General features: G+C 40.6%; 1 protein-coding gene across 1 annotated transcript in view; it reads right to left on the bottom strand.

The window, feature by feature from the left end:
* CD96 (CD96 molecule) overlaps positions 1 to 17,753 on the bottom strand; it is a 98,829-nt gene that overhangs the window by 27,313 nt on the left and 53,763 nt on the right. The gene's annotated exons all lie outside the window — the stretch shown is intronic.

Below are 17,753 nucleotides of genomic sequence, written 5' to 3'. Positions count from 1 at the left end.
ATACATGCCAATACGCTTCTGGGAACAAAAGGATCAATGGCACCTATCACTTTCTTGAAGGGGCCCAAGATCATTTCAGTCTTACTTATCTCCAGCTGAATTTTGTTCTGATCTTGGCCTAAGGATCTGTATCAAATTGCATAGGTTATGGAAAGAGTGACCCCTTTACTCTGGGACTTTGTCTATCGTGCAGAAGTCAGAGCTGAAGCCATCCAGAGATGGCTTTACACAATGGTTCAAGGTTAAGGCCCCTTGGCATTACATGACCCAGCTTCAACAATCTCAGCACTGGTATCTCTTTCTATTCCCTGTCCACGTTCTTTCATTTACTCACCCAGAATTTGGAGCGTCTGTTTTCCAGGCATTTTGCTCAGCACTGGGGGCACAATGATCAGTTTCTCTGGAGTTTAGCTTTACAGAGGATATGGCTATTAACCAGAGACTCACATAAATCGATCCAAATATGAGAACACTGAAGGAGGGAAGGACTAGTCAGAGTCTCAGGAAGGCTGCCCCAGGAATGTAGAGGGAGAATGGATGCAGGGGAAGAGCTGTGGGAGCTTTCAGGCCAAGGACACAGCAAGTGCAAAGACCCTGTGATGGTCTCACATGCAGTGGTTTAGTAATAGCAATGGGTGGTGCCTTTCTGTTCCAGGGCTGGGCCTTTACAAGCCCTCAGTGTTCTCTGTGTCGAACTGAACTGAGTGTTGTTACCATGCACACTCGTGGCCTCAGCATCAGTAGGACAGTGATCAAACTGTGGCACATTGGTGGTGGCCAGCATGGCTTGTTTTTCAGTTGTTTTATTTTAACTCTGTTTCTGAAAGCAATCGCTTTCTAGAGCCTGACCTGGAGATTTTGTAACTTTAAGGGGACATGTGTATCTGACAATCTTTTGACATCAAGTACAGCATTTTAAGACTTGTCTTCATAGTTCTTTCAGTCAAATCTTAATAAAAGATAGGTATTATATAGTCTGGCATGTGAATAAGTCATACTTGCTTTTTGTCTTTTCTGTTTCAAGGTTATGTTTGCTCTCACAACATGGCAAATCCTCTTCAACATTCAATAGCTGGCCTTATACTATGACATACTTTGTAGGTAAGTAATACAGCAAGTATTACCCCATGATAGACAGTTATTTGCTTTGCTTAGATAGCTAGATATTGTTTGCTGGTTGTTTATTTTTTCTTCAGTTTGAATGTTTACTGTTATTTAACCTTGTACATGTCCAGAGATACATAACCATGATCCTTGGTTACTAGGAAAGAAGGGGTTTAGAAGAAAACATGGCTTTATAGAAATATGTCTTGCTATATTAATTCATGAACTGCTATGAGGTTAGATGAGATTTGAAACTTTTTGAAGCCCATTTCTATTAAAACTTAAAATGTTTTTTCACTGAGGTTAAAAATTACCCTTTATGTTAGCACTAGAAATTCAATTAAGTCAGAAGTCATCTCTAGTCAGTTCTGAGTTGAATGGAGGAGACAGATCATGTTCTGTAAGAGCCAATTTGGTTGGCTGTTTGTGACATTAGAAAGCAAAACCCAGCCTCTTAACCTGGACTCTAGCCATCTTCCCAGTGATTGTCCCTCTCACTGCCAGAGAGGGAAGGGCAGGGAAATGCTAGAGGCCTTATGGCGAATTAATTTGGGAAAAGTCTGAAATATTTTCCAAGCAATTTAAATTAATTATTTAACATGGATGACTATGTGCCATATAAAAGACAGGTGAGCAGTTGTGATGTGAGGTAAGTGGAGGATAAAGGATAAAATGGCAATGATCACAACAAAAAGGAATATTGATTTGGTCATTGCTTTCTTCTTCAAGGAATTGAAAAATACAAGTAAAGGTGTTGATTGGAGATTAATTTTGCTTACTGGACTCTTATGGTCACAGTATCCTTCTTGGCCTGGAATGTGTAAGCCTTAGCTTTAGACTTGCTCTTTATGCATTTTCACATTTCATACTCTTAGTAACTATGTGATAATATGACTTCGTTTTTTAATATAAGGAAACAGTATTAGATAAGTGAAATAACTTTCCCTGGGTTACAGAGCTAGTAGGTGGCAGAGATAAGAATTGAATCCAAGCCTGTCTGACACCAAAGATCACATTCATTCCTTTCTGGTGGCTTTGTAGTGCAGAGATCCTTGTTGCAGCTCACGTTGTCAGAACCAGGGCTTAGTCATGGACATGTTTGGTCATGGTCCCTAACACACAACCACCCAGAACGGAAACCTCTGTAGCCTCGGCTTCCCTCCTCTCTCTCATCATCACTTCTTAGTTTCCTGTCATAAGACTACTCCGTTTTCAGGTCCTGACCAGGTCCTTTTCCTTCAGAGAGCCTTCTTCTTCCCTTTCTAAAACCCTTCCTTTGTTAATCACTTTCTCCTTCACACTTTAGAAAATACCCTTAACTCCTCCTTCCCCCCAGTCTTCATTGAGTCACCAATACTTACTGATGACCATGCATTACCATTGTTCTAGGTGATGGAGATTTATCAGAGACAAATCAGACCCAAAAATCCAGTCATGGGATTTACTTTCTTGCGGGGAAAAGCCAGACAAGTAAATTATATAAGATGTGAAAAGACACTCAGGAGAAAAAATAAAACAGGGAAAGAGGACAGGAAGTGAGAGAGGGTACTGCGGTTTGAAATGAGTTGGTCGTGGAAAGCCACATTGAGAAGGTGACATTTGAACAAAGATTGGGAAAAGACGATGTGTAAGCCATGTAGATTTTCAGGGGAAGAATTTCTAGGCAGAGGAAACAGGTGAAAAGACCCTGATGTGGGAGTGACCAGGGCATGATGGGGGGACAGCAAGGAGGCCGAACTTTGTGAAGTAGTGAGTGAGGGGGAAAGCAGAGTAGTGAGAATATAATAAACATGCGACCGTTCAGGCCAGCTTTACAGATATCTGCCTTTTCTCACTGCCCACTTCGCTCCTTCACTCATGAGAACATGATCTTGGTGATCTTCATTGACATCCAAATCTATCTCACACATAATTCTAGATTTTTTTTTTTTTTATTAAAACACACACACACACTTTAGACAAAGACAGGCTGGTTAACTAACCAACCACTCTATTTCCTACCTTGGGTTCCTATCATGTTCCCAAAAGGAGTTATTGTTGTTGTTGTTTAGTTGCTAAGTTCTGTCTGAATTTTTTGCAACCCCACAGGACTGTATAGCCCTCCAGGCTGCACTGTCCATGGGATTTTCCAGGCAAGAAGACTGGAGTGGGTTGCCATTTCCTTCTCCAGGGGATCTTCCAGACCCAGGGATCTAAACCACATCTCCTGCTTGGCAGGTGGATTCTTTATCACTGAGCCACCTGGGAAGCCCTCAAAGAGATTTAAGGGAACTAACAATAAAATGTAACATTTTGATGCTATGAACCAGGTATTTTAATTGTTTTCCATGCAAGTCTCCTCTGTTGCTTTTAGTAACCCACTGAGAAAGGCAAGGCTATGGTTTTCCCAGTGGTCATGTATGCATGTGAGAGTTGGACTGTGAAGAAGGTTGAGTGCTGAAGAATTGATGCTTTTGAACTGTGGTGTTGGAGAAGACTCTTGAGAGTCCCTTGAACTGCGAGGAGATCCAACCAGTCCATTCTGAAAGAGATCAGCCCTGGGATTTCTTTGGAAGGAATGATGCTAAAGCTGAAACTCCAGTACTTCGGCCACCTCATGCGAAGAGTTGACTCATTGGAAAAGACTCTGATGCTGGGAGGGATTAGGGGCAGGAGGAGAAGGGGACGACAGAGGATGAGATGGCTGGATGGCATCACTGACTCGATGGACGTGAGTCTGAGTGAACTCCGGGAGTTGGTAATGGACAGGGAGGCCTGGCATGCTGCGATTCATGGGGTCACAGAGAGTCGGACACGACTGAGCCACTGAACTGAACTGAGAAAGGCACTACCCATGCTAACACTCTTCCTTTTCTTCTTTATCTCTCTTTCTCCATTTTCTTCAAGCATCCTCATCATGGCTATGCTTTTCAGAATTCTGTTTATTACTTGTCAATCCATCACACTGTGGCCAAGACTACAGCTTTCTGTGGACCATCTCAGTAGTAAATCATAACGTCATCATGCTTGCTTCATTTTCACTGAATTTACTGTACTTACTCATTCTTTAATTTTTAAATAAAATTGTATGTACTTAATGTGTACACAGGATGATTTGATATATATATATACATAGTGACATGACTTCTACACTCAGCACATTAATATGTCATTTCTTTTCACAGTTACTTTTGTGTATATGTGATGAGAATGCGTGAAATCTACTCTCAGTAAATTTCCAACATTCATTACAGTATAATTAGCTATACTCATCATGCTATACATTAGATCTCCAGACTTATTAAACCTTCTTAACTCCAACTTTGTACACTTTGACCAGTAATGCCCCATTTTCCCTATCTCTTCACCCCTGGTAACTGCCATTCTACTCTGCTTCCATGCATCTTGACTCTTTTTAGATTTCACATGTAAGTGAGATCATGCAGTCTTTTTGCTTTTTGTGTACGGCTTATGTCACTTAGCATAATGCACACCATGTTCACCCATGTTGCACATCAGGATCTCCTTTTTTTAAGGTCAAACTATATATATATACACACACATACATATACACACACACACACATATATATATATTAATCAATGGGAACCTAGACTGTTTTCATATCTTGGCTATCGTGAATAATGCAGTGAATATGGGGGCACAAATATCTCTTAAAGGTGGCTTATTTCATTTCCTCTCTGTATATACCAAAAAGAGATTCCTGGATCAAATAGTAGTTCTACTTTTAAATTTTTGAGGAACTTCAGAAACCATTTTCCATGTTTTTTTATACTATTTTCAGTTAAAGTCTGTGTGTTCAGTTCAGTTCAGTTCAGTCACTCAGTCGTGTCCGACTCTTTGCGACCCCATGGACTGCAGCACACCGGGCCTCCCTGTCCATCATCAACTCCCAGAGTATACCCAAACTCATAGCCATCGAGTCGGTGATGCCATCCAACCATCTCATCCTGTCGTTCCCTTTTTCTCCTGCCCCTAATCCCTCCCAGCATCAGGGTCTTTTCCAATGAGTCAACTCATCGCATGAGGTGGCCAAAGTATTGGAGTTTCAGCTTCAACATCAGTCCTTCCAATGAACACCCAGGACTGCTTTCTTTTAGGATGGACTGGTTGGATCTCCTTGTAGTCCAAGGGACTCTCAAGAGTCTTCTCCAACACCACAGTTCAAAAGCATTAATTCTTCAGCGCTCAGCTTTCTTCACAGTCCAACTCTCATCCATACATGACCACTGTCTGTGTCTTGAAAAGTGAAAGTGAAGTCACTCAGTCATGTCTGACTCTTTGTGACCCCATAGACTGTAGCCTATCAGGCTCCTCTGTCCATGGGATTTTCCAGGCTATAGTACTGGAGTGGATTGCCATTTCCTTCTTCAGGGGATCTTCCCAACCCAGGGATTGAACCCAGGTCTTCCGCATTATAGACAGACGCTTTACCATCTGAGCCACCAGGGAAGTCTGTGTCTTATACTCCCATTAACAGTGTACAGGGTTCTCTTTTCTCTATATCATTGCCAACACAAAGATACCTTTAATTTTTTGGATAACAGGTAAGAGGTGATATTTCATTGAGGTTTTGATTTTAATTTCTCTAATGATTCGCAACATTGAGCAGCTTTTCATATACTTTTTGGCCATTTGTATATCTCCTTTTGAAAAGTGTCCATTCGGGTCTTTTGTTTATTTTTTACCAGGTTGTTTCTTGTTTTGCTATTGAATTGAAGAAGTTCTTAATATATTTTGGATATTAACCCCTTATCAGATATATGATTTACAAATATTTTCTCCCAACCCATAGATTGCTTTTGCATGTTTTTGTTTCCTTTGCTGTGCAAGAGGTTTTTAGTTTGTTATTTTTCTCTAAGTTTGATGTAGGACACTTGTTTATTTTTGTTTTTGTTGCCTGAACTTTTGGTGTCATATCAAAGAAGTCATAGATGAGGTCAACGGATGTCAAGGAGCTTCTCCCCTAAGTTTTCTTCTAGGATTTTTATAGTTTCAGGTCTTATATTTAAATTTTAATCGATTTTGAGATGATTTTGGTATATGGTATAAGAAAAGGGTCCAATTTAATTCTTTTGCTGGTGAATATCCAGTTTCCTAGGCACCATTTATTGATGAGACTATCCTTATTCAGTGTGTACTCTTGGTACTTCTGTTGAAAATTAGTTTGGGTATATTTCTAGGCTCTCTATTCTGTTCCACTGGCCTACATGTCTGTTTATGCATATACCACACGGCTTTGATTACTGCATCTTTGTAGTATTCGAGAACTCTGTATTCTCAGCAATGAAACAGTTCTGTGTTTCCAACTCTGTTCTTCTTTCTCAAGATTGCTTTGGCTATTTGGTGTCTTTTGTGAATATGAATTTTAGGGTTTTTTTTCTATTTCTTTGAAAAATACTGTTGGAATTTTGATAGAGACTGAATAAATTTTTGAGTCTGTATATTTTGAGTAGTGTGGACAATTTAACAATATTAACTATTCCAATCCATGAACATTAGATGTCTTTTCATGTGCTTGCATATTTCATCAGTGTTTTATAATTATCAGTATACAGATATTTTACTTTCTTACTCAAATTTATTCCTAAGTATTTTGCTCTATTTTGATGCTATTGTGAATAGGACTGTTTTCTTGATTTTTTTGTTGTTGTTGTTGTTGGTGTCACTGAATTTCTTTTAATTTTAATGTATAACGCAGAGCAGAATTTTCAAATGGAACTCTTTGTACCCCTGTTTGAGGAGAGGTCCCAAAGGCTAAGAATGATATTACATGGCAAGTCACCTTCACTTCTAAAGTAGAGCTCTAGACCAGCCGTGAAGGATATGTGAAGTTAGAGCAGAATGGGCTCTGTCAGCCCCGTCATGCACCCCAAGGCCATGTAAGCATATGGAAGCAGTCCTGGTGAGCCTATCTTTGGAGAGAGTTGTCAGGGAGCTGTGAATGAAGTCCCTTTTTATGGAGGAAGGGAAGCAGAATATGCTTCCTTACCTTAGCCAAATGAAGTGTGGGTTCAAGAGACCACTCAGAGTTCTTGAGCTGCGTGTGTTGCTGTGTGGGACAAAGAAGACTGGTGCCAGGCTAAAGAGGCTGCGCTGGGAGCCCATGCTTGGTTGACAGTGCTAAACGGGCATGGAGACGAGAGATACAGCCATACTGGGGAAGACGAGCACTTCCCCCAGACAGAAGCTGAGGTACAGGCTTTCCCAAACAAAACAGGATGCAACACAGAGAAATCTCACCCAAGAAAAATCCTGAGAGGAACAAAAAAGTCCCCAAGTAGAAACTAACTGATTGTGGGGAGGAGGGCAGGCGGTGCTGGGGGCAGGAAGCAGGAGACTGAATTTTTAAATTATGGATACAAATCTGTTCTTGTGACTGAAAGGGATCAGATAATTATTATACAAAAATCACCAAAAAATCCAAGGAAAAATTTACCTAAAATTTCTTTGAGAAGCTAGGCAGAAACTCTACAGTGCTCATTCGAACAGGGAATGATAGGAAAAAAGAAAATTATTTTTTTTGCTAAGCTACTCAGTTTACCTTATTTATTCAACCAAAAACAAAGGTAAAATTTATTTGTAAGTTTAGGCTGCTACTGTCATAGTGATATGGTTCATTAAGCTCAATTGTCCATGACTTTGCCTAATTTTATGTAGACTTAAACCTAAAAATCTGACTTATTTTCTCAAATAGTAATATTTTCACTTGACCTTCCACTCTATTGACATAGCATTTATTGACATAGTTACCCAGTCTCCTTGACAAATGTGTAATTTTATATTCCATCAATTCACCTGCAGCATAAAAATAGAGCTTTTAAACACACAATGGCATTAGCTGGACAATTGAACTTAAAAGAATATAGGTCAGCAAATACATCTAGATACATCTGAGTCAGCCTCATCAACTGCTGATATCAGGATAAGGTGGATACTGAGCCTCAGGTCAACAAAAAGATGTGTGGTGTGAAATCTTAATTTTTACATACAACTGTTTTCCATGGAAGGCAGATAGTTAGGGGGAACATGTGCTCACTGAAGGACTGAAGGCAGTGTGTATTGCTGGATTACTGGTCCAGAAAGAATTTTCCCCCTATGGGGGAAGATGCCAGTAGGCAGGACAGAGCTCATCACACATCATGTGGTGCATTCACAGACACTCAATAATTAGTAAATGAACTGAAGAATTTCCAATAGCTTTTCCCCAGAGGTAGCTCACTCCAAGGGGGAAAACTGAATAAACAAATACCCAAGATAAATCAGTCATCAAGGAGGCTACCCTTGACTTATGTGCAATAGCTATGGAAAGAATTGAGAAATTATTTAATGAACTGTAATGCGTGTCCCAGGTGAATGATGGTAACAAACAGGGAATGTCCAGAATTTCCTAAAATTCAATGGAAAGCATTGAAGTTTTATTTGGATTCGGTACATATCTCTGGGCAATAAGAATTACAGTATAATGATGTCGAGAGGAAAATGGAAAATGAATGGAGGAGGTTTCTCTCCGATTTATTTCCAACTAAGGAAATATTAGCCCCACTTCTGGAGGCTGCATTTCTCCGAAAGCACTGGTCTAGAGAAGGGAAAGATTACTATAGGCATAGCTGTCATATTGACCTTTTCATAGTAACAATACCAACATCATAATAGAAGGGATTTACTCAATGTCCAGTGACATTTATTGAGCACCCATCAGGTACTCTCAGAGGCAGTAAGACTCAGGCTTTCAAGCTAACTGTCTAGGTTCCATCTTGGCTCTTTCACTTTCTGCGCAATTTTGGGTAAGCTAATTAACCTCTTTGTATCTTCATCTGTAAAATGGGGATAATGATAGTACCTATACCATTGCTTTTTGGGGAGGAGTCAGTCAGACAGTAAAGAATCTGTCTGCAATGAAGGAGACCTGGGTTTGATCCCTGGAGGAGGACATAGCAACCCACTCCAGCATCCTTGCCTGGGAAATCCTATCGACAGTGGAGCCTGGCAGGCTACGGTTCATGGCATCACAAAAAAGTTGGATATGATTCAGGGACTAAACAACAACAACAACAAATGAAATAATACAATAACTAGTTTATAATAGTGCCAGGCGCATCAGAGTCACTCAAATATTAACAAACACTATTAAAATTGTTGCTTAGTAGTGCAATACAATCATGGGGGTTGGTCAAAATTGGGGAAAAATTAGTAGAAAAAAGCCTGGAAGACCTTTGTACAATAGTTTTACTAAAAACGTTTAATTCATTCTCCCACATTTAGGCAGACAACCCTGCTGAGACATCTGTCACACACATTACTCTCCATGCATCCATTCTAGTTTAGACCATTATCACTTTCAATCTACATCATTTGGTCTTCTGTTTTACTTACATTTTTCATATACTCAAAAAGCCATAGTGGCTGTTTGTTAATGATCAGATCACAGCCCAGATACATATCCCATTAACCTAAGCTGCCCTGGAGGAGGAAAGTGGAAAGCCACTCCAGTATTCTTGCCTGGAGAATTCCATGGACAGAGGAGGATGGTGGGCTAGATCCATGGGATCGCAAAAGAGTTGGACACGACTTAGCACCTAAGCAACCTAAGTTCATTCCCACCTGGTTCCACCTCACCTGAGTAACTTGCAGCCCCCTCCCCAACAAGAGTTGTCAGCACTCATCCTGCTTGTCTTCCCATGTCCTGTATGCATTTTATGTCTTTGCTCAAGACTATTGTCTGAAGACCTCTCTCATCTTTCTTCCACATGCGTCTGTATTTCTTTCCAGATCCCCTGGGCAACTTTCGTGATTCTACTCTTCCTGCTCCCAGAACTCATTTCTTTTTCTTAATTTTTGGTGCTTGGATACATATGATAAAACTCTCAGACAGCAACAGAGGTGTCCTGATCGTTGAAGCCAGGTACGTCATGGCCACAGAAGGTGTCAGAAGTTGCTATTACAAACAAATCACAGAGGCTTCTCACTGCCTTGCAGTGTCTGTCCGGGATCCTCCTCTCTTAACTTTAGAATCCAATATCCAGACCACAGCTGATCTGATCTGCTTCCATTGTATTTGTGTTAGACTAATCTTATCTGATTCCTGTTTGACCCCATCCATTTCTGACATGCCTTCTCATAAATTAGCAGTTTCATTGCATCCTCCGGGTAATGCTTCCTTCAGTCTGTACCCTTCATGTCTGACTCTCCGCTCACCAAGGATCAGGTGTGCTCACACACAGAGCTGGCCAATGGTTAGAAACAGACTGGATTTAGTATTTCCTGCAAAACTTCTAAGAGTAGAAAGATGCAGACTGTAAGAATTAGCTAAAATTTTAGAGAGGGCTTAATATCAAAAATTAATGCCATCAGATCAAGAGTTGTGCACAAACATAAAAATAGGGGGCAGTGGCAAAAGGTCTATGACCTAGTGGTCAATGAAATGGGAGGCTAAGCAAGTGTTCTGGCTAGACTGTGAGTTCTGTGGAGCTGGGGGCTGCCTGTCTCATTCATTATACCCCAGTTCAGTTCAGTTCAGTCTTTCAGTCGTGTCTGCAACCCCATGGACTGCAGCATGCCAGACTTCTCTGTCCATCACCAACTCCTGGCGCTTACTCAAACTCATGTCCATTGAGTCGGTGATGCCATCCAACCGTCTCATTTTCGGTCATCCCCTTCTCCTCCCACCTTCGATTTTTCCCAGCATCAGGGTCTTTTCAAATGAGTCAGTTCTTTACATCAGGTAGCCAAAGTATTGGAATTTCAGCTTCAGCATCAGTCCTTCCAAAGAATATTCAGGACTGATTTCCTTCAGGATGGACTGGCTGTATCTTCTTGCAGTCCAAGGGACTTTCAAGAGCCTCCTCCAACACCACAGTTCACATCCATACATGACTAATGGAAAAACCATAGCTTTGACTAGATGGACCTTTGTTGAAAAAGTAATGTCTCTGCTTTTGAATATGCTATCTAGATTGGTCATAACTTTCCTTCCAAGGAGTAAGCGTCTTTTAATTTCATGGTGGAAGTCACCATCTGCAGTGATTTTGGAGCCCCCCAAAATAAAGTCTGACACTGTTTCCCCATCTATTTGCAATAAAGTGATGGGACCAGATGCCATGATCTTAGGTTTCTGAATGTTGAGTTTTAAGCCAACTTTTTCACTGTCCTCTTTCACTTTCATCAAGAGGCTCTTTAGTTCTTTGCTTTCTGCCATAAGGGTGGTGTCATCTGCATATCTGATGGATGGGTCATGGTGGAGAGGTCTGACAGAATGTGGTCCACTGGAGAAGGGAATGGCAAACCACTTCAGTATTCTTGCCTTGAGAACCCCATGAACAGTACGAAAAGGCAAAATGATAGGATACTGAAAGAGAAACTCCCCAGGTTGGTAAGTGTCCAATATGCTACTGGAGATCAGTAGAGAAATAACTCCAGAAAGAATGAAGGGATGGAGCCAAAGCAAAAACAATACCCATTTGTGAATTTGACTGGTGATAGAAGCAAGGTCCGATGCTGTAAAGAGCAATATTGCATAGGAACCTGGAATGTTAGGTCCATGAATCAAGGCAAATTGGAAGTGGTCAAACAGGAGATGGTAAGAGTGAATGTCAACATTCTAGGAATCAGTGAACTAAAATGGACTGGAATGCGTGAATTTAACTCAGATGACCATTATATTTACTACTGTGGGCAGGAATCCCTCAGAAGAAATGGAGTAGCCATCATGGTCAACAAAAGAGTCCGAAATGCATAACCTGGATGTAATCTTAAAAACGACAGAATGATCTCTGTTCATTTCCAAGGCAAACCATTCAATATGACGGTAACCCAAGCCTACACCCCAACCAGTAACGCTGAAGAAGCTGAAGTTGAACGGTTCTATGAAGACCTACAAAACCTTTTAGAACTAACACCCAAAAAAGATGTCTTTTTCCAGGGAGCAAGTATCTTTTAATTTCATGGCTACAATCACCATCTGCAGTGATTTTGGAGCCCCCTAAAATGAAGTCTGCCACTGTTTCCACTGTTTCCCCATCTATTTGCCATGAAGTGATGGGACTGGATGCCATGACCTTAGTTTTCTGAATGCTGAATTTTCAGCCAACTTTTTCACTGTCCTCTTTCACTTTCATTAAGAGGCTCTTTAGTTCTTTGCTTTCTGCCATAAGCGTGTCATCTGCATATCTGAGGTTATTGATATTTCTAGCGGCAATCTTGATACCAGCTTGTGCTCATCCAGTCCAGCATTTCTCATGACATACTCTGCATATCAGTTAAATAAGCAGGGTGACAATATACAGCCTTGACATATTCCTTTCCTGATTTGGAACCAGTCTGTTGTTCCATGTCCAGTGCTAACTGTTGCTTCCTGACCTGCATACCGATTTCTCAGGAGTCAGATAAGGTGGTCTGTTTTTCCCATCTCTTTAAGAATTTTCCTCAGTTTTGTGATCCACACAGTCAAAGGCTTTGGCATAGTCAATAAAGCAGAAGTAGATATTTTTCTGGAACTCTCTTGCTTTTTCAGTGATGTTGGCAATTCGATCTCTGGTTCCTCTGCCTTTTCTAAGTCCAGCTGGAACATCTGTATCCCAGCACCTCAAAAATTCCTGGCTCATTGTCAGCACTCAGTGTTTTCTTGTTGAGTGAAGGAAGGTCTTGGATGATTTTCAGTGTCAGAGGTGGCATTTCTGAGGTCTGCTCTCTGAGGCTATGTATGCATGTGCTAAGTTGCTTCAGCCATGTCTGACTCTTTGAGACCCTATGGACGATAGCCCACCTGGCTCCTCCATCCACGGGATTCTCCAGGCATGAAGACTGGAGTGGGTTGCTATTTCCTTCTCCTCCTTCCTCCTCGACCCAGGGATCAAAATCACATCTCTTATGTCTCCTACACTGGCAAGCAGTTTCTTTACCATTAGCAGCTCAGATGGTAAAGAATCTGCCTGCAATGTAGGAGAGCTGAGTTCAGTCTCTGGGTTGGAAAGATCCCCTAGAGAAGGGAATGGCAACCCACTCTAGTATTCTTGTCTGGAAGACCTGGATTTATGCCAGTACTGTCTCATCCTAAATTTGTCTGGGGTCTTCTATGGTTCCACGCAGGCGTGTGCCTATTTTACCACTCAGCTTTTCAGCCTGTTGGGTTTCCCTAGGACAGTACTGAGAAAGCAGCTGGGACTCAGAGAACACGTTAATTCAGGCTGAATTGAGCTGGGCTTTCCTGAATCTTGCCGTTGGCTATGAAGTTCCACTGTTTTCATTACTTTCTACATTTGTTTAAAGAATATAATTTCATTAGGGAGAAAAAGACTATGAATTGGATGTTTGCAGCAAGATCTGTAGCTTAATAATTATGACTGATTATACAGTTCACTAGATCTTAGAATTTGTAATGAAACCACAGCCTTTTGAAGTTGGTTTTCATGACATGTTCCATCCCGTTTCCTTTCTTAAAAGAGGACAAAAGTGAACCTTACCAGCTTCTGAGACAGCCAGTCATCATGTGACTTCATAATCACCCTCTGGGTAGCCAAAATGAAATTTAGATTTTTCAGTTATAATTCAATGTTTATTCTAAGCAAGTTAGTTTCATTTAGATATAAGCATTCATGTTACATCATGTTTTTTTTGACATATAAAAATCACTTATGTTTGAAAATATATCAGACATAACCTTGTTACTGTCTTGACAGAGGTCTAGATTTTGTAAAGTGAGAAATAGCTACTCTTATTACACTTGAGCTACTTGAGTCTGGAAGTAAAACAGGGTTTCTCAGTCTTGGCTCTATTGACATTTTGGACCCTATTAATTCTTTGTCCTGTGTTGTAGCATCATTGGCCTCTACATAAGAGATGGCAGGAGCACCATTCCTTCCCTCACTGGGGCAGCCAAAACTGTCCCCAGATACTGCATGTGTCCCTGGAGCAGGGGCACAGAGAACAAAATCACTCTGGTGAGAACCACTGATTTGAAAGAGTCCTGAGGTCCATTGTGGCGGGACCTTATTTTTAAGGAGATTTTTTTATTTTCCGGGAATTTCCCAACTACATCTCCTTAGTACGATTGTAGATGAGGTAGCATTTTTCTGCTTTAAACAAATATGTTTCTTTGACTGTGCTCTTTCAAATTCTCTAATACTAGAGCTATATTAGATTGTAGACCCCTTAAGGATAAGAAATGTCCTTTTCTTTTCCTTGAAATTCTTCACAGAAGTAAGAATGATATTTGAACTGATGGAACAGTTTAGTAGTGTATGTCACATAGAAAACTGAGCTAGAAGAAATTCACTTATGCCTTCAATTGGCAAACTGTATATACCATGACATATCATCATGATTCTTGTTCTTTTGAAAAAGAGAAAAAGTCACCGGAGAAGAGTATCTGGTACATCAGTTCAGTTCAGTCGCTCAGTCGTGTCCGACTCTTTGCGACCCCATGAATCGCAGCACGCCAGGCCTCCCTGTTCATCACCATCTCCTGGAGTTCACTCAGACTCACGTCCATTGAGTCAGTGATGCCATCCAGCCATCTCATCCTCGGTCGTCCCCTTCTTCTCCTGCCCCCAATCCCTCCCAGCATCAGAGTCTTTCCCAATGAGTCAACTCTTCGCATGAGGTGGCCAAAGTACTGGAGTTTCAGCTTTAGCATCATTTCTTCCAAAGAAATCCCAGTGCCCATTTCCTTCAGAATGGACTGGTTGGATCTCCTTGCAGTTCAAGGGACTCTCAAGAGTCTTCTCCAACACCACAGTTCAAAAGGATCAATTCTTTGGTGCTCAGCTTTCTTTATAGTCCAACTCTCAACATCCATACATGACCACTGGAAAAACCATATCCTTGACTAGACAGACTTTTGTTGGCAAAGTAATATCTCTGCTTTTCAGTATGCTGTCTAGGTCGGTCATAACTTTCCCTCCAAGGAGTAAGCGTCTTTTAATTTCATGGCTGCAATCACCATCTGCAGTGATTTTGGAGCCCAGAAAAATAAAGTCTGACATTGTTTCCACTGTTTCCCGATGTATTTCCCATGAAGTGATGGGACCAGATGCCATGATCTTCATTTTCTGAATGTTGAGCTTTAAGCCAACTTTTTCACTCTCCACTTTCACTTTCATCAAGAGGCTTTTTAGTTCCTCTTCACTTTCTGCCATAAGGGTGGTGTCATCTGCATATCTGAGGTTATTGATATTTCTCCTGGCAATCTTGATTCCAGCTTGTGCTTCTTCCAACCCAGCATTTTTTGTGATGTACTCGGCATATAAGTTAAATAAGCAGGGTGACAATATACAGCCTTCACATACTCCTTTTCCTATTTGGAACCAGTCTGTTGTTCCATGTACCATTCTAGCTGTTGCTTCCTGACCTGCATATAGGTTTCTCAAGAGGCAGGTCAGGTGGTCTGGTATTTCCATCTCTTTCAGAATTTTCCACAGTTTATTGTGATCCACACAGTCAAAGACTTTGGCATAGTCAATGAAGGAGAAATACATACTTAAGGTCAGCTTATTTCATCTCTCTTTGTAACATTTCCTGAATTCATGAACTCATAGACACCCTTCCATACTCCAAGATAAAGCAACCCACTCCAGTATTCTTGCCTGAAAAATTCCATGGACAGAGGAGCCTGGCTGACTATAGTCCTAATGGTCTTAAAGAGTCGGACACAACTGAGTGACCAAGCACGACAACAATGACACGACCTCTCCTTCAGTATTGTAATTCTATAAAACACGGCACTTTCCACCTTACTATTTGGACTTACTATTTTCATATGTGCATGTCATCTCTCTCCAAGCACACAACAATCTTTCTGAAGGCAGAAACAAATTATTATCTCTTTTGATGCCACAGAATCTATTACATGATATCTACATAGTGAAGGAACATTATTCTCATTTATTCTTTTTCATTCACTTATTCAACTAATGTTTTTGCATTCCAATTCTGTGCTAGGCATGTGTGAGGAAGCAAAACAAATATGATCCCTGTCCTCATGAAGTTTTTAGACCAATTGGAAAAAACATGTCATTTAATGTATTGAGAACTAGATTTATATTGAGAAGGATTTGGTGTGAATACTAACTTTGCCACTTATTAGTCATGTGGTCACTTATGCTCTCAGTATCTCAGTATCCCCATCTGGAAAATGGGAATGGGAATGGGGATGCTTACTCCATCTATCTCTCATTATGAGTGTGTGCCTGCTTAGTCACTTCAGTCATGTCTGACTCTTTGCAACCCCATAGACTGTAACCTGCCAGGCTCCTCTGTCTATGGGATCCTCTCATTATAAAAAAGATCAAACCACATTGAGTTTTAGGTGCAAACATTTTCTAAGTGATAAAATGTGGTTGCTTTACTTTGTACACAAATTCTTTGACACTTTTTCCTTCAAGAGGTGGAGCTCAATTCTCTTCCTCAAATATAAGCTGGACAAAGTGACTTGTTTTTAACAGATAGAATATAGCAATAATAATGGTGTACAGTTTTGTAGACTGGGTCATAAGGAGGCAGAGGGGTTTTAACTTGGTGACTCTATTTCTTACATTAGTTGGTCTGGGGGATTACAGCTCCCATAGAGAGAGGCAGCCCTGTAGAGAGGTCCATGTGGTGAGTGGCTGAGACCTGCCGACGTGTCCAAGTTTGGAAGCAGAGCCCTCAGCTTCAGTCAAGCCTTCAGACGTCAGGAGCCCAACAGCCTGACTCCACCCTCATGAAAGAACCTGAGCCACACGCCAGCTAAGCTGCTCCTGTCTCATGTAAAACCACATGAGACAATATATATGTTAAACCTAGTTTATTTTTGTTTCAGTAATTTGTTATACAGCGATGGATAACTAATACATAGAGTACTAGACAGATTTAAGGTATTACTGTTGAATATGCTAATGTTTGTTGAATGAAGAATATCATACTTTACTATGGCTTATTGCTGAATGATGAGTTAGAAGTGGAAGAAAAAGAAGCCTAAAAGAGAGAAAATTACAAAGTCTTAAGAACTAGGTAAAAATAGATGGATGCAAAACTTCTATTGGGTGATTTGCAGGCAGGCATTTCTCACCCTGCCATGCTTCATTCTCTGAGTGCTATCAACCTGTGACAGTGACTGCAGGCTATCTGTCAAAGACTACAGGCTAAATGAATTGTTCATTTGTAGTGACTGCTTTGTTTCATTGCATTTTCAGTTCTTGTTTTGAGCTAAAATTCATAGTTTTAATTAAAGAAGAAATAAAAAGCATACTTCTGCTTTATGTAGAATATACTTTTCTGTGCTAGAGAAAGTCACCTTGGTTCTTTATTAAACATAAAGGCCACAGACATGGAAATTTATTATTTGTTTGCATGAATGCCAGCTTCTGAAAGTCACTGCTATCCCTTTGCCATTGTAACACTGACCCAGCCTGAACTCCATTATTAATAATGCCATTGGAAGGCTGAATTCAAGTCCTCACCCCAGTCAGTTTTGTCAAAATTAATTTGAACCAGAACAGATTTAAATTTAAAACTATCTACCTACCTATGGCCCACAGGATCCCTATTTACAACAATTTCTTAAACACCCCACTGAGAGCACAGTTGTAGAGGAGCACTGTCAATTTATTAACCTCTTTAATAATAAATACAGAATTTAAATTTCTCATTGAATATTTATTGACCCTGGTTTT

This window comes from Budorcas taxicolor, chromosome 1, assembly GCF_023091745.1.
Source record: "Budorcas taxicolor isolate Tak-1 chromosome 1, Takin1.1, whole genome shotgun sequence".
In the NCBI taxonomy this organism is placed as follows: domain Eukaryota; kingdom Metazoa; phylum Chordata; class Mammalia; order Artiodactyla; family Bovidae; genus Budorcas; species Budorcas taxicolor.
This window is presented reverse-complemented; position numbering and strand designations above follow the sequence as displayed.